Here is a 21,941-nt window from a genome sequence, read left to right as displayed (position 1 = left end):
TCTTGGCCAGCCCTGGCCATTTAGCTAGCTCACAGACTGCACTCTGTGTACTCCTAGTATATTGTGAGCTAGTTCTAGTACACCTGTTGGCTAATTTAGTGTTTTCTTTGTCCAGCTCCTGCGTTAACCCCAAAGTTCAGACATCCTTCTTGTCACGCCATCGCAGTGCCATTCATTTTGCCTTTCTGCCAGGCAACTATTTTCCCAGTCTTGAGCTTCTGTTTAGCAATGGATGGCATTTTGCGCCGGTTAGCTCTAACAGTTCCATAAGCATCTGTTTTATGCTGGATGAGAAACTCAAATAGATCAGGGGAGCTGTAAAAATTGTCTGCAGTGACACAATAGCCTTGATTGAGCAATGGCTCAATAAGTGACAGGACAGATGATGTTGCCACTTCATAGCTGCTGAATCTGGGGCTACATTTTGTGCCTTTCCCAATGTATATTAGAGATTTCCAAATATACCCCGTTGCTAATTCGCACAGCATAAATGATTTCACACCAAACCGTGATCTCTTGGATGCTATGTATTGCACCCAGCTGAGCCTCCCCTTGTAGGGCATTAGACTTTCGTCTATACTTTATTCTCTTTATGGCACATAGCTGCTTTTCATGTTATCTAGAATCATCTGATAGACCTCCCAATTTTTTTTGAGCTTAGGTGCAGCATGAGTGGTTTCATCAAAAGTTTAATTATTGGAAAAAATGTTAGTATTTCATGATCAAGCCAAATCTATATTCTGACATGATTGTGCCAAAAAAAGGTGTAGCGATTAGTTTATTCGTGGACCAATACCACTTCTGCAGGGGTTTCCCCACCAGTCCCTGGAGAATAACTAGGCCAAGAAAAAGCCAGATGTCCTTTCTGGTGACAGGTTCCCATTTTCTGCTTCTGGAAAACCTCCTGTGTGTAGCAGCTAATTGTTGCTCAGCGTACCTGTTGGTTTCCTCAACTATTTTCTGAATGACTTTGTCATTTAGAAATAACTCCAGGTACGCCAAGGGGTTGTGTTCCACCTGTACCTTCAGGCCAGGTGCCCCAGTAAATGGGAGTCTTGGGGGCACTGGCTGAGCTCGACTAATGTCAATCGAGCACCAAGTGCAAACATCACTAACCTTAGTGACAGAATCTTCTCTGTCCTTTTCAGGACACAGAAGGCTCGGGGCTATCGCTTTCAGTTGTTTTTTTTTAACCCGAGCCACACTCGGGGTTACCGCTCAGGAGGTTAAGAAGGCTTTTACTATATTCTCTTGAAAGTAGTCTCGCCTTAAGAGCTTTAGATTTATATTCAAAATCTTTTTCTTTAGTGCAATTCCACTTCAGCCCTAAATATTGTCTGAAGGGGATGCATTATTTGAGACTTTCAGGATGCCCGCTAGACACATGCAAAATAGTGTTCTTGGCTGTTTCTTTTCTAAATAAAGTAGTATTAATTCTACCTTCTTGTGTAGGTCAAATATATGTGTCCAAAAAGGGAACTTTATGATAATCATAACATGGTGAATTTTAGGTTGTGTGAATTATTTTGTAATGTCAGCTACCTACTTTGGAATTACTTACCTGGGCAGTTTCTACATCTTCATCTCCTTCGCTTTCATCTAACACACGTGTATGAACCACAGTGATAAATTAGGTTTCTTTTCTTTAATTATGCACAATTATGCATGTGACTAAAAGACATATCTCAGTACTTACCAATCTTAAACTATCATATACATCATATATAGCTTTATCATTATCTTCTCAGACTCTTTCTAAGTAGCATTACCACTTTTGTACAAGGATTATTGTTCTATAACTATAATAACTACAACTGATATACAATGACAAATATATCTCCCCTACATATTGGTATTTATTTTAAATCTGTATAATCCTATTTTCTTTGAACCAGTACAATACATGCATGTCACTCCTATGCCAAGAGAAGCCTTTTAGGCTAAATGTTTTGGGTAAAGAGACGAGAGACTGCCCGGTTTATACTATCAAATTCCATATACAAGTTTCATACGGAATTTATGATGTACATTTGTACTATGTCTAGATACTGGTCTAGCATAGTAGGTCTCTGTAAGAGTTAGGTTTCAGTTACATTTTATTTATTTTCTATGTTGTTCTCTTGAATTATTAATTAAGTTAGATACTTCTTTAATTACTTTGCCAAAAAAGCCTGTCTTTCTCTTTTCTTTCCACTCAAGTATTCCCAATGAACTGGGTATTCAAACTATAAGAAAATTCTTATTTGAAAGAGATGTGTCAACATGGGAGTTCAATTAATTCATCTTGCAACTTTTAATATTCATTCTGTCTAAAAATTACTTTATGTTAGATAACTCTACCTACTTACAGATTCAGGGCATAGCTATGGTCATCAAGTGTATGGGCAGTATTCTCCTCTATTCACTATTCGCAGTATCTGTGAATTTGCAAATTGAAACTGTGCAAAATGAAATTTGTGCATTTGAAACTGCTTGACTGATACTGAGTTACTGGGAAAGGCGGAAACATATTTAGGCAGTTAAGATTTTTTATTTGGTACCTTATTCACCATCTGGAAGGAGCATCTTGCCCCCCCTGGGGTTTGCTACGTATATGAATGCTAGCATTTTGTTACACTTGTGGTTAGAGTTGATTAACACTGGAAGCAGGTGAGTTATATGTTGGATTTACTTTGTTTCTTTTAAATTGGTGATGCAATTCCGGATTATATTAATAATGGTTTCTTTTAAAATCATACTTAGGGTCATTGTAAAGGTCTATTACAACTGGACCACTATCAATGATCAAATGCTACATAGAATTCATTACCAGTGATTTTCAACTTCAATACATTGGTGTAAACTGAATAAACCTACCATATCTATTACACTGTGTTTCTCTACTCCATTCACAATATGTATACTTTAAAAGTTTATTGATTTTTTAGGGCGAAGTTATTGACCTGCTTGTAATATTAATTCAGCCTTTGAAGTTACTTTTAAACCCTTGCTTGAATGTGTTCCTCTGCCAGCCTAAGGTTTATGTGAGCTACCATTTACTCGTTTACTTTTTAATGTTTTTTTTTTTGAGGACATTCACTATCAGTGGGTGATTTACCAGTGCTATTTCAAAATATTTATTATAATTACTAAATTCTGGCACAATTATACATAGTGCAGCATAGTTTGTAAAATCTAATTTATTGTACTATATATATATATATATAAATAAATAAATATATATATATATGACATATGTTTATCAACTGGAAAACAGGCTTATTAGCATGTCTTGAATCTGAAGGAAACTTTGTATTTTTGTTACAGATGCACATAATAACTTTGACTATTTTCAGCGATGATACAACAGCACTAACAATTGGTCGGTACTAAACCCCTGAAGAAGCAGTCCAGATCTGAGAAACGCGTAGAGTTTCCAATATACCCTCTAACCATTTGTTTTCCACCTTCCTAACTTGGATAGTGATATAATCAAGTACTTACCATTACTAATAGTAAAATCTTTTATGAGCAAACACTTTGTATCTATATTACATTAGTAGAAAAATACCTGTCTAGTGTATCTATAGGCCTATTGATTTGTTTTATTGAATTATCTTTCTGTTTTGTTTGTGTGAAATATGATTAATTTTAAATGGTTTTGTAAATAAAAAATGATTTTACGATAATGTGGGATTCGGTACCTTGAAAACCCCTCTATCCAGTATGCATTGTCCCCTTTTGGGAGCTTCTTTTTTCCCAATAGGAAGTATACTTTTCTTTTAAATATTATATTTCTCGGGGTGTGGTAGCTATTGAAGAATTCAATAATCAAGGGGTTCTATTTTTATCTTTCTTACAATATTATAATAATAACTCCAGCGTGTCAGTTTATTTCTGACACAAACAGAAACATGTCTGCAAGGACACACTCTGTGTCATTGAGAAATGTCAAATAAAGAACAGGATGCAAGAAAATTTCACAAGTTCCTATATCCTAATCTATGCCTTTTCCCTATATATACACCCTAGGATCCGAAAATATTTGGGATCCTTTATCATTTAGGAGTTTGATTATTCAACTCTTACTACCCTAGAACCAGTAGTACCTATTGTTTCCCCTGCAAAACACTACTAAAGTAAGCGTTCATAATCTTTAATACTTTTTAGAATAGATCTTTTTCACCTGGGTATATATCTTTAAATATTTAATTTTGATTATAACAGGTATCCTAACTACCATAATCCACTACCCCCCTCAAACTCTGTATCTCAAAACCTAGGCTATCTCAACTTCATCACCATCATCATATTCAACAACTATGATCTACTAATAAGTAAGTAAAAAAGAAACCTTTTTTTCACTCACCCTATCAAAATTTGCACATAACATAACTAATACTGATACAGATACTGATATAGGATTACCTATGAACTACCCAGGTACATTTAGTCACAAATGTACATTTATAATTGATTTATAATCCTGTGTATATATAACCATTATACCTTTGTTACATACATGTAGATTACATGTACATTAAGTATATAATTTCAATTTCTGTTCACATGATGAATTTATGTAAATTATACTATATTGTTTATACTGCTTTATACTGCTTTTTGTATCTTGCTAATTAGAGGTTGTTTTTGATCATTTGTATACTTTGAATTAGGATTGTTTGCACGTTTTTTGCGTGTTATCACATTTAGTTGAGCTCTGTAAAGCTTTGAAATCCTCAATATAATTGACCTTATTGAACACATTTGTTGCCCTAAAGAGACATTCTTTCTGTTTTCTCTTCTATATAATACTTCAAAAGTGATAATGCAACATAGTTATAACAATTTTAGTTTCATGTACATTGAAGTCAGCAGAATTAGAGAGAGAACTATACAACATTTCTAAAATGAGCCTCTGATGGTGAGGATGTTGCACAGCTGGTTACTGCCAGGTTGTGGTCCTTGGGCACACCAAGGTGGGCTTAACACAGTACCAAATCACAAAGCAGAAGGATAGTCAAGGAAGGCCGGGGTTGAGGCAGGCAGCAAGCAAGAGAGGTCAGGTCACATGTCAGGGGTCAATTGCCAGGGATCCAGGAGACAGACACCAGTGAGACAAGGGCGACTGCAGGCACAGGGAACACAGGAGACACAGGTGACTCAAGGATATTCAGAGACAGACAGGAACACTGGAACAGCACAGGGAAGTTGGCTGGGAACCAACAGACTGGACAATGAGGGGTTAACGCAGGAGCTGGACAGTGGAAACACTGAATTAAGCACCAGGTGAACAGGAACCAGCTAAACTGAACGAGGGGCTTGGCACAATGGAGACACATTGCACGAACACTGAGTGCAGTGTTTGAGATTGCAAATACCCAGGGATGGTTAAGAACAGGGGTGCAAAACAGGTAGATCACGATGTACCGGTAGATCGCAAAGGCAACGCGAGTAGATCGCGGAGCCCTGCCTTTCAAAATAAACTCTATTGCGCACAGGAGTTAAAGTCCAAGTTTTTATTGTTGGTAAATCATTTTGACTTGGTCATTTTAAAAGTAGCTTGCAAGCCAAAAAAGTGTGGGCACCCCTGGTTAAGAGGCTATTTTCTGATTGGCCAGCGACTTGGATGGAATTGATAAAGCTTGGAAACAGAGGCACACCCAGAGTCAGAACTGCCTGCATGCGCAAGAAAGAGGCGGCTGCGCTTTAGTGAGGAAGACGTAAGTGTGGCAATTTATTTAGCGGTTTACAGAAGAAGGAACAACTAATGTTTTTACTTCTATTTTAAATTCTGAGTTCATTACTACTTTGGGCCTGTTTACACCAAGCACTCTGGAAGTGTTGTGTTGCGTTACTGCAATGCTTTTTGTATTTTAAATACTCCATATATGCCAATGTTTTGTGTTGTTCTTTAGTTTTTTCCTAATACTCATAGTCCCACAATATTCCCACCTTACTATACAAGGGATGATGGACAGTCACCCTAGTAAAATAAAGATTTACTGTGTATGATCACAGGTCCTGGCTCCTGGGATTGACCCACCAGTCAAGGAAAGCAAAGAAACTCTCAAGTAAAGGTCAGTGGAACAAGCTGAGGTAAACTAGTGGCAAGCAGACAAACCATTGGTCAAAGGATGTGACAGACAAACATGGTTGGGCAGCAGACAGATGGGGTCAATGAATAGGCAGAAGGTCACAATAGGCTGCAGATAAATGTGGTGAGACAAGTCAGGAGACCAGGGTCAGAAACAGGAATCAGAAACACACTGGTCAGAATTGATAGCAAGGGTCTGCTGTCACAGGAAGGTTTAAATACCATCTTTAGTACTTTGGGCCACACCCAGACATGTACATGCACCCACTCTATTACCGAATGTCTTTCTCCATTCTTTGACACCACAAACATCAGTGCTTTTCCCACCTCCACTGCATTTTTTTTTAATCAAAGACACCCATATAAGGTCATTTATATATCTATTATCCACCAAAATTAAGGCATCATTACTCCCTCTGGTTGTCAATGCAGGGTATTTGTTTCGCTTATTGATGCTGGGCTATTTGTTTCTGACTACTGTACTCTATTAGTAATATTCCCAACAGATCGAAGAGTATACAGAACATAGTGTGTTGTATATGTTGTGTAGTACATTACATAAATTTGACCTTTGAGAACATTGTAACTTTGTTGTGTATTCCATAGTCCTGAGCATAGTATTTATTGTCCCAGTGGATGTTGTTTAATTACATTCACTGTGCTGTGTGCAGACAATGTTCTGTTGTATTCTTTTTAAATGGCCATTCAGGTTTGTGTATGCTTAGATTTTCTCACAGCACAGTATTTAAGGGGTATTTTGTGGGTACATGGACAGTGCATATTAGTAATCATGCCCCTTAAAGCCACACTAAATATCCAGAAAAATGTACCCATTTTTTACCTTAGCACATTACACAGTCTACACATTTTTTCCCTGTTCACAATCGGCCTGATTTCTCCAAGACTAGAGAGAATAGACTATGATGAGAGAACCTGGGTGATCCAGCAAATCTGTAATGGATCTAATCCAGGATTGAAAATATGCTCCAAATAATAGCAAGTTAATTTAGGAAATCTATTCAAGGTTTGCTGATTCACCTAGGTTAACCTGTGATAGTCTACCTTCTCCAGTCTTGGAGAGCTTTAATAAACCAGGCCCAATGTCTCTTTCCCAAATTCTGATGTACGTGGACCACTGTGCTGTGTGTTACCTAGTCCAGATGCTACCGGCTTGTACAATAATACCAAAGAATAAAATGGTGAGGGAGGGGGCAACCATGAAAGAGTTGCCCTAAATCCACTAGTCCTAAACTAGCCCTCTGGATGTATGTGTATTACTGAGTTTATATTAGAAACATTTTTTCCAGGCAGGAAAATATAGAAATGGTGGGAAAAATATTCAGCGCATTCCCTTGTAGAACACAACGTGTTTAGGATGAGTTGCAGAGCCAGTAGTGATTCTGCTACATTGGTATGCTGCAATTTAAATCACATCATTGAAATACCTGTTGGAATTCTTATTCAAGACAGGTCCACAGTGCTACTTCTTTGCTACCAGAAACAGGGAAACTGGTATGAAGCTGTTATGCACCTTTTTAACAAACATATGAACAAAGCCCTGGAATACTAAACACAGATTTATACAGTATCAAAGGTGTCAAAATCCTTAACTCTGGCGATAGAAAACTAGTTCTATAGTTCTATAGCCTGATTTAGTAAAGCTCTCCAAGACTGGATAAGATACACTTTCACCAGTGAACCTGTAATCCACCAAACTGTAACAGATTTTAAAAAAAGTAATTTGCCATTTGTTAGCCCCGGACCACATCCAATCCAGGTTTGCTGGATCACCAAAGTTCACTGATGATTAAGCCCCAAATCAATAAACTTAAAATGCTCCCAACCTATTTAAAAACAGGTAGGAACATTGCTGATGATTATGGACTAACTTAGATGTTTCATGTTCAAATTCTGTCTCAAATTCTCCAAAGTTAAAGGGTCAGTTATATTTAAGTGAAGAACATAAATAGTAGAAACATTCTAGACTTTGAAGCAAGCTCTTCATAATCACAATTTAAGTGGACCTACCTGTAGACAGAGTTTTGGAGGCAAGAGTTCTCCCGCTGGATTGAAGGCACAGGAAGGCCAAAGTTAGAGAAGTAAACAGCTACATTTTTTTACAACATTTTGCATACATTTGTTGGAATCCTCCCTATTAAATTCAAGTAATAAACTTTTCTGTTCTTTAGTATCCACTGTATAAGATTGAGAGAACTATCTCCTAAAATATCTGTGGTTTAACAGATACAAGAAAAAAGTATAAGTGCTCACCACTTAAAAAAGCTGCGCTGAGAAAAACACCGAGGGACAGTGCAGAACCTGGTAGGAAAAGGCATCCAATCTTCTCCAAAATGTGATAAACTAGAGAGAAAAAAATTATATATATATTTATATATATATATATATATATATATATGCACATACTGTATCATATAACAAATAGATTCACAAACATGGATCAATAAAGCAAACGTTCAAGACTATATTACTGACTATATTACTGTATGAATATATTAGTACAAAATGTCTGCTACCTGCTACCACTATTAGGACCAGTACCTCCACCTTACAAAAATTTAAAGCTTTGCCTTCTTTATCACAAATCTTCTGACATAAACTGCACACAAATCATCAAATATAGGAGCTTATATATTCAGTTATATTAAAAAATATGCACCTTATTAACTTATCTCACTTTTGTTTAACTAGATTGAAGTTTTAGAATTAAGTTTGGGTTTTTGTCCTTCTGACAATTTTGATAAATTTGAGTTTATCAAGGACATACACTTATTTAGTCTTTTCTTTCAAGAAATGTTTCATAGAAGCTTTTCTGCCTGTGATTTTGAAGAATATGAAACAGGGGATTTCAAAGTGTTAAAAAATTTGATGCAATTATTGGATGAAAATGATTGTATGGATATGGAATCCTTTGGGGCACCAATGAGTGCAGCATTTTCAGGGGATATTACTAACCCCTCCTTTCATTTGAACAACAAAAAGTGTTACAAAATGTACAAGAAAATTAAACAAAGGCAGAAATGTGGTAATTCTTAGATCTTAGACTTAGATTAAAATAGATCAATGGGCCTGATTTATTACAGCTCACCAAGACTGAAGAAGATACACTTTCATCGGTAAACCTGGGCGAGCATGAAATTCCAGAATTAATTTCTTAAAATTCTTTTGCTGTTTGTCAGCAAATATTTTTTATCCTGGACCAGATCCATTACAAGTTTGCTGGGTCATCCAGGTTTACTACTGAAAGTGCATCTTCTCCAATCTTGGAGAGTTTTAATAAATCAGACCCAATGTGCTTTACCAATTTTACACAATTAGGATTGTTATTGGGGTATCTTAGTTCAAATTAAGGAATTTTATTTTATTCCTAACATCTAGAGCATTAAGGGAAGGGGTTATAGAAACGTATCTTTTAAAATATTTAAATAAATGTAGTAAAACGAATAGGTATACATTTCCTATATACATTTGCAATTTTACATTTAAAGGGGGAGTAGTTAAAAGAGAGGAGAGAGGGAAGCTATCCTGTCCTGCTTACCCCCAAGTCTGCTACAACAATCACACCAAACATCTACATAAGACTGTTTATGCAGCTGAGCGCAAGTGGAGGAAATCTGGCCTCAATGCTGACTTCATGGACTACAAAGCTAGACTACAACACTTTAACACTGAACTCACTGTCACCAAGCAAAATTATTTCTCCGCTGCCATTTTTTCTCAAGTGTCCAACCCATGCAGCCTCTTCTCAAAATTGACTCCCTTCTAAACCCCACACCTGCTCCCCCCCCCCCATCACCTTCTCTGCCCAAGACATGGCCACCTACTTCAGACACAGAGGCCTGATTTATCAATAAAATGCGCGTATGCTCGTTGCGCATACGTAAGCACCGGTCGGTAAACTCTATTACTGCGAGTTGGGGCTAGTGAACTTGCCTGCTGGTTTCCTGCAAAAATGAGCAAAGATCTCGAATATGCCAATTAAGGTGATTAATTTTCCGCTGCACGATTCAGGAGCAGATGTTAAACTCAATGGTGAGGTGATAGCAAATGATTAGCGCACACCTGCTACCTGTTCTGTGCACCCTAGCGGTCCCCTAGCGGTAACCCCGAGTGTGACTCGGGGTAGAAAAAAGTTGCTAAAAGTGGTAACCCTGAGTCACACTTGGGGTTGGAACACCTATGGAAGGTTAGTAAATACAGCGCTTACCTGATCCGCCGGGGTCCCGTGCCGTCCAGCACATCGATCTCCATCTTCTTTCTGCTTTCTTCTTCTTGCTTCTGCACCCAATGAGTCACCGGGGAGTTCCCGGTGACGTCAGTGCATGTGTACGTTGCCAGCGGGGCCGGAAATTCAAAATCCATTTGTATTGCATTCAATACAAAATAACTGTATTGAATGCTATACATTGGATTTTTATGTGTAAAATCAGTACAATGTTTTCAAGAACACTTATTTTACAGCATATAGAATAGTATGAGTATAATGTGTATATTTTTTTTTTAATTTAAAAAAATTAATTTTTTTTTTAAATATATAGATTTTTTAAATGTATTCAATTTATTGATTTTAAATTACTTTGTGTTTCAAACTTTATTATACTCTTAACTTTAATATACTATTATATTATACTGTAAAATAAATTTTCATGAAAAACAATGTACTTTTAGACATATAAAACCGGAAAGAAATGAACCGCTAGGGAGGTTAAGGAACATTTAGTGATTTCACTTGTGTGTGTATGTCAAAATACATCTAAATGTATAGAAATACATATGCATTTTCATTAGTATTATTTTAACTAGACTGGTTTGTGGGGGGGGGGGGGGGTTAATCAAGTAAGTTTGCTTGGATATATGTACATTTAGATACATATATATTTATATACTACAATAATTATGTATATATATATGTATATATATTTTTTTTGTGGATTTTTGGATTATAATAACTATAGTAATTACAACTATATATATATATTACATATATATCAATAACTATTATATAACTATATATATTATATATGCATTTATATCTATAGAAGCAAACAAGAATGTGTGTGTGCTTGTGACTTTTGTGGGAAAATATAGTTCAATGGCAAAGCCGAGGTTTAGCCTGCGGAAAGTCGCAATAATTCACCCCAGGCGGCTCCTCTGATCAGGCATCATAAGTGTTTAGACAGTTGCCTATGTGGAGGAGCTGAACTTGGTTTACTCTTGCCTAACAGGAAAGAAATAAGTCATTTTAAAATGAGCCATTGGAAAGAATGTCTTTTTAGGGGAACAGTGAGTTTAAAGCAAACTCGCAAATGTGAACCTGCCGGGGCTGCGCATATCCATCAGAGAGATCGCTTCAGTTATTGACTTCCGCACGAGTACGCCAGTGCCTCGGGTTTGGTTGATGAATTGATTTTAGGGCTCCGGTTCCGGATCACGAATACGTGCAGGTCTCGAGCTTCCAATTTGGCTTGATGAATCAGACTCAATGTCCCTGCTCACCGTGCCATTCCAACCATACCCACCCCTTCCACCTGTAAATCATCGCTGACCTCCCTCAACCCTGTTACTCTGGATGAAGTCTCCTCTCTTCTCTCATCATCTTCATCTACTACCTGTCAGCTTGATCCAATTCCCTCTGATCTCCATGCCCATTCCTCCACCCTGGCCCCCCTCACATTCCAAATCTCCCCTAACATATTTCTAACTATTAAAATCACTGTTATTCGTCCCTCACCTCAGGCATGTCATCTTTGTGTCACCTTTGATTCTGCCCTCTCATTTACCCCTCATTTTCAGAACATTTCCAGGTCCTGTCACTTTTACCTGCACAACATATCCAAAATCCACCCCTACCGGTCCCCAGAGACCACCAAACTCCTTGTACATGCTCTTATCATCTCTCGTCTGGACTACTATAACATCCTTCTCTCTGGTATTGCACTAACCCGACTCTCCTCTACAATCTATTGTGAATGCTGCAGCCACACTCATCTATCCTTCCCACCACACCTTTACTGCTGTATCTCAAGCTCCTGTGCTTTGCCTTCAAAGTTTTTGTTCCACTTACCTTTCTGACCTAGTAAAAAAAAATACTCCCCTAGCCGCGCTCTTCACTCCTTCAATTACCTACTACTGACTTCCTCACTCATAACCTCATTACATACACAGCTCCAAGACTTTTCTAGAGCTGCCCCTGACTTTCTAGAATGGTCTTTCTCATCCTATTTGGCTTGATAATACTTTTTGCTCATTTAAAGAGCACTCAAACCAATTTTTTAAAACCTGTCTACCCATCTTTTTCTGTCTTTTGAAACCCTCACTTTTTCCCACCACTACATATCTCCCCTCCTATTGGTCCTGCTTCTAAATAATAATAATAATAATATTTAAGAATGAGGGGGGGGCTGATAGGGAGTCGGGTAGATCGGTGTTGAGATAGTAAGAAGAGAAGGAAGATGAGTAAACAAGTGGGGGTATATACGGTGGTGCAGCCAGCAAAAAAACAAACAAATCAAACAGCTAAACAAATCTTTAAGGTTTTGAATGATGTTCCCAAGATATGTATGAACTACATTGGTACAGCGAAAATGATTTTATCAATGTGATGCACATATATATATCTAAAATAGGATCCTGCCCCGCAATGCTTCTTTGACATAACCCTCTTTATATTTAAAGGGAGAGGGAAGGGCAGCTCGATAACGAGTAAACGAGTTGAGGATAAAGTTGAACATTCATTCTTGATGACCTGGTGCACCCCGTTGTAGCCCTCCAATACTTTTCTTACCAAATCCTCTGTCGGAAAATCCCTCTCCCACCTAAGAACATTAGGTTGTGAAAGTCTGTATAGACTGAGGAGGCCTTATACCAATCAATTAGAAAACACTCTAACGTTGGGTACACCACCCTCGCTCTTTGGCAGATAAAGTTTCTGTAACAAAATACGTGGTTTCATGCCCTGTCAAAGGAAATGGAACACGGCCTTGTTTAATTGTTTAACATCTGAATCTTTGAGTAGTAATGGAAGAGTTTGCAGGGGGTAAATAAGAATGTTGCTGACTCTTCAGAATCTTCTACTGTATTAGGTATTGACAGCATTTATTCCAATGATAGGTAATTGTTAGATAAATACTTAAGACCATTTGTTTTTGGTTTACCTTCTTTTTTAAAGGACACTCCGGATTCATTGAAAGCTATTGAAGATCTATGTATTCCCAAAGAGGCCCTATTCGTGGCCATCGACTTGGAGGCCCTCTACTCAAGTATTACGGGAAAAGGCTTAAAGATCAATGAAATATTCTTGGGGGAAACCAGCAAAACATTAAAAGGACATAATGAATCCTATATCTGTCTCCTACAATATATTCTGCTGAGGAATGTTTTGACATTTGATGGTACCCCCTGGTACAGGGGGTGGATGAGATGTGATCCCACATATGCCAACCTGTACCTGGGGCGATTGGAGAGAGAAATATTGTATATTGTATTGTATTGTATATATACTATATATTGTACTGATTGAAGTTCCTATATCTAGATATTAAACAATATTGCTGTGTATTTTATGTTTCACCTCTCCATGGGCATATGTGCAGGAACTATTTGACCAGCAAACTAAAACCTGTAAAAAGAATAAAAGTTAAAAAGCCTAGCAATGGCAGGTATGTATGAAGCCTGCATAGCCATGAGTGCCAGAATGAATACATTAGAAGACCTGGTACAAAGTTCTAAAGAGAAAATAATAAAAATGGAAAAAGCCAACCAAGATTTACTTCACCAGTTAAATACCACTTCCACCTTAAATGATCAGATGATCAGATCTTCCCATGAAGAGCAAGTTAAAAATTATAGATCTGCTCAAGGCAAATTAAATACAAGCAGTTATTATTGAATCCTGAGACTGAGTGTGGTCACCTTACTAGTGCCTATAAAGTTGCTCAAGAGCAAATGTCAGAAATGAAAAAAGGCAAACCCATTGACCACACCAAGTGCAAGAAGAGAGAGGCGCAGCTGATACAAACTATTTACTGTTCTTAAAGGAAGGGCAGCCATTGCTAACCAGTTGGGCCAAGGTAAAAACACTGCACCAGCTTGTGCAGATGACATGTCCATAAGTAAGGCTGCTGCCATTGTCAAGAGTAACCAGCAAATTGAAAGAGAGAACAAAACATTGCCTCTGGAGAAGGATTAGTTTGATAATAAAAAAGAATGTCCTTCTATAGCTTTAGGCAAGGAGAGAGTTGTACAACTCCCACATGCAAATTAAACTGGTGTGTCTTGTTTGTATAGTAGGACAGTGGCCTCATCCAGTGTTTGTAGGCAAGGTCATAGCTCCAATAAAACCATTCCTTTGTACTGTACACAGTCATAAAAGGCTGCTAATTTTCCAGGTGCTCAGCCTAAACCTGTGTCAGAGGTAAATAAATGTTTTAATACCTTTTACAAGATAAGATGCTATGCTTGTGGACTATTTGGCCATATTGCCAGATTTTGTTTGTCTCTTTGTACTGAAAAGAGGATAAACCAACGCCCATATAAAACATACAGACGTGATACTGAGGTGTATTCAACAAGTTGGGGGACCCATCTTCATAAGCATAAGCCAGTGGTCTCTCTCAAAAATACAAAGGGCACAAAACAATTCTTTACAGGCTGAGAATGACCAACTGAAAACTCAACTAAATAGTTTCTTAGAAGAGTTCAGAGCTTTTAAAAGAGAGTACAAGGAAACTATGAATTGTAGAGGGTCAGGAATAGGTGACCAAGCTGTTTGGAACCTCCATCAGAAAGTAAAGTGTTGTTAATCAATTTGGAAGTTTTGTATTTTAGGAAAAATACAGATCAACAATGGAATCTCGGTATGACCTGGACAGGTAAATCTAGAGGACCCTAAAACACACAGTACTTGGCTTTGGTCTATTTTTTGTACAGTGCTACTTAACGTATAGTGCTGTATAAAATGTTGGTATTATATAAATACTGTTTAATAATACTGACTAATTATATTGTAATATAATTATTTTATTTCATTTTTTAATTTTTGGTGTGTTTTAAGGAGAAGCCAGAAGTCAGAAACATTTTAAGGAGACGTCAGAAACATTTTAAGGAGAAGCCAGAAGTCAGAAACATTTCTGTATTTCTCTCAAAAAATACAGATATTTAATTCAAATAGCACTTGCTATCTATTAATTTTGATCCCAATTGCTATCTAGCAAAAAAGCCAGAAAATTTTTTGTATTTCTCTCAAAAAATAAAGATATTTTATTCTGATCCCACTTGCTATCAAAAAGCCAGGAAATATTCTCTCAAAAAATAACAGATATTTTATTCTGATTCCACTTGCTATCTATTAAAAAAGCCAGAAAAAAATCTGTATTTCTCTCAAAAAAATAAAGATATTTTATTCTGATTCCATTTGCTATCTATTAAAAAAGCCAGAAAAAATTCTGTATCTCTCTCGAAAACATAAAGATATTTTTTTTTCTGATTTCACTTGCTATCAAAAAAGCCAGAAAAATGTCTTTTTTTCCAAAAAAAATACAGATATTTAATTCTGATACCACTTACTATTTACCAAAGAAACTTTTTGGTAGAAGTGCATTTTTTTCCGAATAAGTAAAAGGTGAGTGGTAGACGCAGGGGAAGGCGTGGCGTTGGGCAACCTGCAACAGGGGCAGCAAACCATCATACAGTCACGTCATGTTGAGAGTATTGTGGACTGGGTCCTCAAGGTGATGATGACCGAGATGCCACCTGGGAACCACCGGTGCGTGTAAGGGCTAGCAACAGTTCTGAAACAGATGTAGAGGAAAGGCAACAGCAACAGACTGGGGATGAGCCCACCTGAGCAGAATTATATGCGACCGGCTGTGTCAGAAGTTCCGTGCACCACATTCTACACAGGGAGCTCAGGCGGACACTGCCTCCACGGAATCCTTCTGTAGCGACGGCAGCAGCAGCATCAGCAGTTGTGGAAGCAAGCCGCACGCATCCAAAAGTGTAGGCCAAGGCAGGGGGGATTGGATGAACGGATGAAGCGTATGCTGCACGATTACGTTGGCTCTTTTCTGGCTGGTGGTGGTGTTGACGACAGCAGTTATGAGGAGGATGCCTGTCCTGACAGTAGTGACACCAATAATTTTTGGGTCAACACGCTTGAAATCTGCCTGCAGTTGGTACACTATGCCATCAAGCTTCTTTTGTGTCCGGCATCCAGTGTTCTGTCCAAAAGAACCTTCAGTGCCACTGGCGGAGTGGTAACGGAAAACCAATCATGACTGTCGACGGAAAATGTCAATCGCCTCACCTTTTTGAAAATGAATGAAAAGTGGGTTACTAACAACTATCATATCCCCACTGCAGATGTCACTGATTGACTGACACAAGGACTCACTAGGCCAACCAAGATGCCTCTGTGAACCCACACTGCTCCACTGTGAACCCACAGTCTGTGGCTGCCTATCACCAAACACCCTGTCAGCTGAGCCTGCCTTGGTTGAATTTTTCTGCTAGTTATCACACAGTCCAAGGGTGGCATTCTTCGCCAGTTTCATGCTTGCCATTGTGCCAGCTAGCAATTTACTTTACATTTCTGCTGCTTCCGGGAGGCCAACAAACTGCAGATAAAAACTCCCAGTACTGCCACACTGATAGGTACCATTGCCTTTGCCTAGTTTTTCAGCTAAGTATTGTAAGATTGAGTGTTGGCATTTATGTCATCCACTTCATGATGCAAACTAGCAATACCGTCTACCTTCCTATCGCTTCCGGCACCACAGACCACAGCAGCCCTTCTACGTTTAATCACAAATTCCAATATTTGCATTACACACTTCTGGTTGGCATTGATGATGCACTACACCCAGTTCTAGATGCCAGTTACCAATGCCGTCCACGCTCCATCTTGGGGTCCACCGCCTCCTCCTGATGCTGTTGCTGCTGCCGCCTGTCAGTACTCCATTCACAAAAATTGTATTACACTTCTGGGTGTCATTGACAATGCACTACACCCAGCTCTAGATGCCAGTTACCAATGCGGTCAATGCTCCTCCTCCGCCTCCTCCTGATGCTGTTACTGCTGTCGCCTGTCAGTACTCCATTCAATACAACTGTATTACACACTTCTGGGTGTCATTGACAATGCACTACACCCACCTTTTGATGTTGGTTACCAATGCACTCCACGCTCTGTCTCTGGGTCCACCACCTCCTCCTGATGCTGTTGCTGCCACCGCCTTCTCCTGATGCCGCCTGTCAGTACTCTATTCAATATAACTGTATTACACACTTCTGGGTGTCATTGACAATGCACTACACCCAGCTCCAGATGTCAGTTATCAATGCGCTCCACGCTCTGTCTCAGGGCCCTCCGCCTCCTCCTCCTGCTGTTGCTGCCACCTGTCAGTACTCTATTCACTAATATTGAACACTTCTGGGTGGCATTGATGATGCACTACACCCAGCTCTAGATGCCAGTACTCCATTTACCTAAATTGTTTTACACACTGCAGGGTGTCATTGTCGATGCACTACACCCAGCTCTAAATGCCAGTTATCAATGTGGTCCACGCTCCTTCTCAGGTCCCACCGCCTCCTCTTGCTGCTGTTGCTGCCACCTGTCAGTACTCTATTCACTAATATTGAACACTTCTGGGTGGCATTGATGATGCACTACACCCAGCTCTAGATGCCAGTTACCAATGCAGTCCACGCTCCGTCTCAGGGCCCACCGTCTCCTCCTCCTGCTGCTGTCACCTGTCGGTACTCTATTCACAAAAATTGTATTACACACTTCTGGTTGGCATTGACGATGCACTACACCCAGCTCGAGATGCCAGTTACCAATGCGGTTCCCACTTCGTCTTGCGGTCCCTCTGCTTCCTCCTCCTTCTGTTGCTGCTGCCGCCTGTTAGTACTCCATTCACTAAAATTGTACACTTCTGGGTGGCAATGACGATGCACTACACTCAGCTTTCCATGACTCTTACCAATTCAGTCTCCCTGGCGTTAGCTCACCAGAGGCCACACACTGCTACTGCTCTTGCTTACCCACACTCCCTCTCTGGTCCTCCATCCTTTTGCCTAATGTTACCGCACTACTTGTCCACAACTTTATGGGTGGCATGTCTAACACATGTCATCCAGGTCATGATGCCAGTTACCAATTATTATTATTATTATTATTATTATAAATAATAATAATAAACAGGACTTATATTTTTTATTGTTATATAGCGTTAAGATATTATGCAGCTATGTAAATTCAATAGGGGTGCGTACATTAAATAGCAAAGTGTTTTCCTGCTGTTTTGATGGCAGAGACTGTTGCTAGTGGGTTGAATTCACCATTTCTCAATGTTCTAATGTTTGTGCTGCATTCTGGACGCTGTCCATCACGCAAAAATCCTATTTGCCTGCTGTCACTTTGCCTGCCATTTTCTGGAAAACCACAAGGTCTTTTTTAACTTTTGTATTTTGTCCTTGTTGCCACTGTTCTCTTACACTTACATAGCAAATTTGGTGGTTCTAACATGTATAGGGGCTTTGCTAAATATGTTTAAAGTCAGCCCATCGACTTTAATGTAATCCGCTAAATCAATTTGCCTAAATCTCGCGAACCCACCAGAATTTCGGGGAAATTTTTGCGAGACTGTCAGAGGCCTTCTAGTTCATCCCTAGTAATCACCTATACACTAACATTATTTAATTTAACTCATCAAAAAGTGTACAATATACATTGATTCACTTACATAGAATGAACGCTAGCCAAGGGACATGTTGAGAACATCAAAGAAGCCAAACTTAGCTCAAGAGATATCCATGTCCATGTTTAGCAAAATGTGGCAAGTATTCAGTACAGTGCCACAAGGCCCAGGAAAGTCATGCATTAATGGAGGAATCAATTTATTCAAGAAACAAAAAAAATCTTGCTCAATACTAAACTAAACTGTACTAAATAAGGAAAGGCTCCCCTGATTGCTATATTCAAATACCTGATGATATTAGCACTTGGAGACCCCTGCTAAGCAGATAATCTGCTAGCCCCACATGGGCTTCAGACACACTACCACCCATAGACAGAAGAACATTTTATCTTAATTTCAATCTGACCAGAGGCTGCACATTAGAGACAGAGCCTCGATTCCATACTAGCCAGTGAGGGGAGTTTCTACTTTACAACTAGCTCAGGGAAAGGAAGGAAACATCAGGCAGTGACACCACAGGAGTTCCCTGTGTCACTGTCCGATGGACATGGATATCTCTTGAACTAAGTTTGGCCCCTTTGTTATCAATGTGTCTCTTAAAAAGCAAGCATCCTACGTAAGTGAATGTAAATGGTACACCTTTTGAATAATTAAATTGATTTGTGTTGTAAAATGATATATTTTTGAAGTTAATATTTGGAAAAAATGTTTGGGCTGATGAGTGGATAGGTAGCATGGAGACACAGCTCCTGTCCGGCTATTATTAATATTATTAATATTAAACAGGATTTATATAGCGCCAACATATTACGCAGCGCTGTACATTAAATTGGGGCTACCTGCTTTCAGCTTCTAATACCGATGATCTGTTTTGGTTTTTTTTGGACACAGATGGGCAGAAGAACCATGTGGGATTCCGCTAATACACCCAGCGGGTCACAGTCATGGAAGATTGGTGTCTCTCCCTCCCCAGAAGTCAGAGGCACGGACACAGAGCAGGGAGGATTTGATCAATACCCCCCTCTTAGTTTAGATGAAGGAGGGATGCCTGGCTCCACTATGTCCCTGCTTGATTCACTGCTCCAGCAGCAATGATTTTCAGGAGGATTCCAAGGCTTGGAGGAGGCAGAGTGTTCAGAGGTGAGCCCACAGCACCATGCCCCCTTTCCTACCAACTCTGATAAGCCTTTCCAAGCTTCACAAAGCCCAGCACAGATCATACATCCACACAGTGGGACAGGAAAACTTAACATAAATAACATAATATCCCTACTACTACTACTATAAACTATTTTGAGAAGTTTAAAAAGATCCTAAATGTGACATGACGCACAGCATTAAAGAAGCAGAGAAGGCGACTAACGATCTCAGGGCACATGTCACAATCATATTTCCATACTTAAGGAGCACTCCGCCTTACTGGAGCAAATACTTGTGAACCAGGCACAACAATACACGCACCAGAGGTTTACCAGAATCGGTAGAAGCCAAAGATTTTCACGCAGCAGCCACAGCCTTCTTTACCTCCGTACTATCTAAGCCAAAGGACACTCCCCTGGAAATTGATAGAATCCATAGGGCTATAGGCCTGAAATCCTCAGATCCCAGACGCCCCAGGGTTGTTATTTGTTGCATACATGCTTATAGACTCAAAGACGACAATATAAAACGTGCTCAGGAACAAGATGACATCCTCTACAATGATTCCCAGGTTATGCTACTCCAGGATTTATCTTGACACATGCTGGTTTAACAGAAATCACTAAAACCATTATTAGAAGTTCTGCGCACCCAAAACATCCGCTACTGATTTAATTACTGCCTTCAAATATGGGTGCTCAGCAACACTGAGGAAGAAGATTTACTAGATATTTTAGATGCCTTTAACCTCACGGAGATTGATCTCCCCGACTTGCAGGCGCCAACTACAAAGGTGCTCAACCTATAGCAATTAGCAGCCAAGAAAAGAGCTCGTTCTCAAGACACCACACCTCCTAAGAACACTTGCCGCTGAAAGCTGCAAGATTGGTGAGATCATCCTGGTTTTATCTGTTTGCAAGCTTTGCAAATACCTTTAATTTTAATCTATATGTATTATAAAGCAAAGCCTGCAAGATGACTGTCGATCTTACACAAATGGGTCATGTGACCTGGCTTTTTGTTACTTAGGTTTATATTGATAATGTTTATTACTTGCCCACATGTGCAAATTGCCTATTCCAGATAATTGTATTTTCTTTAATGAGCTAACTTTACTCTGTCCTGTTGTTAACTTTGTAAAAGAAATCATACAAAACAGTTCACCCTCTAGATTGAAGGAAATTGGTTATTTACTGTCTTGATTTCTGTAAATTATAGGGGTCTGTGTCTATCCCCTCCAAAAACAGCATACATTCCAGTTTAATTTTTTTCTTTAATTTTTTTTTGCCTGCAATTGTAGCTGGGGTGGGAGTCCCATCATTGGCTTTCCACGTTACCCCAACCACTTACCACGTTAGGTCCACCAGCCCGGTTACTGCATCTGATAAATATTATAGCATTCTCTAGACAACACTAACCTCAAACCCCCCTCTTGAACCTAATTTCTAACCCGATCTACTTACATTTGTTCACCCCAATTCCTGGTCCCCTATTCCCTGTTTTAACTAAGAATCACTTTATGCCAGGCCTTGTGGACTCCATAGTGGAGACAATCAAGGTACTTTCTTATAATGTTCAAATGTTAAACATTCCAGAAAAATGTACAGCAGTTCTTGCTAGACTATATGGTTTGAAAGCTCAGACTGCATTTCTACAATAAACACATTTCAAAGAGGGACATATGCCTTCAATCCGCAATAAGCGTTTTCCCATAGGATATCATAGTTGTGCAACTGATGTTAAAAAGTGGGAGAAATTTACAGGGATGGTGAAGGATGATACTTACTTACAATCTACACCCACCTTCCTGCTATCTACAGATGCAGAGAAGGCGTTTGATAGAGTCATTTGGACATTCATGAATCAAACCTTGTTACACATTGGATTGGGTCCAAACATTAGCTTTATTACGATCAATATATTCATGCCCGTCAACAGCAGTCCGAGTTAAAGGAACTATTTTAGACTATTTCCCCATAGTGAATGGTACCTTGCAGGGCTTCCCT

General features: G+C 39.0%; 1 protein-coding gene across 1 annotated transcript in view; it reads right to left on the bottom strand.

Annotated features, from left to right (window-relative positions):
* The window catches only part of LOC140338729 (uncharacterized), a 101,056-nt gene that overhangs the window by 4,009 nt on the left and 75,106 nt on the right, over positions 1-21,941 (bottom strand). Inside the window, exon 5 of the transcript XR_011922304.1 lies at positions 8,348-8,437. The gene's annotated coding sequence lies outside the window, so the exon portion shown is untranslated. The remainder of the gene's footprint in view (positions 1-8,347; positions 8,438-21,941) is intronic.

This window comes from Pyxicephalus adspersus, chromosome 9, assembly GCF_032062135.1.
Source record: "Pyxicephalus adspersus chromosome 9, UCB_Pads_2.0, whole genome shotgun sequence".
Lineage (NCBI taxonomy): Eukaryota > Metazoa > Chordata > Amphibia > Anura > Pyxicephalidae > Pyxicephalus > Pyxicephalus adspersus.
Note: the sequence above shows the minus strand (reverse complement) of the source record. Positions and strands in the feature narration are given on the sequence as shown.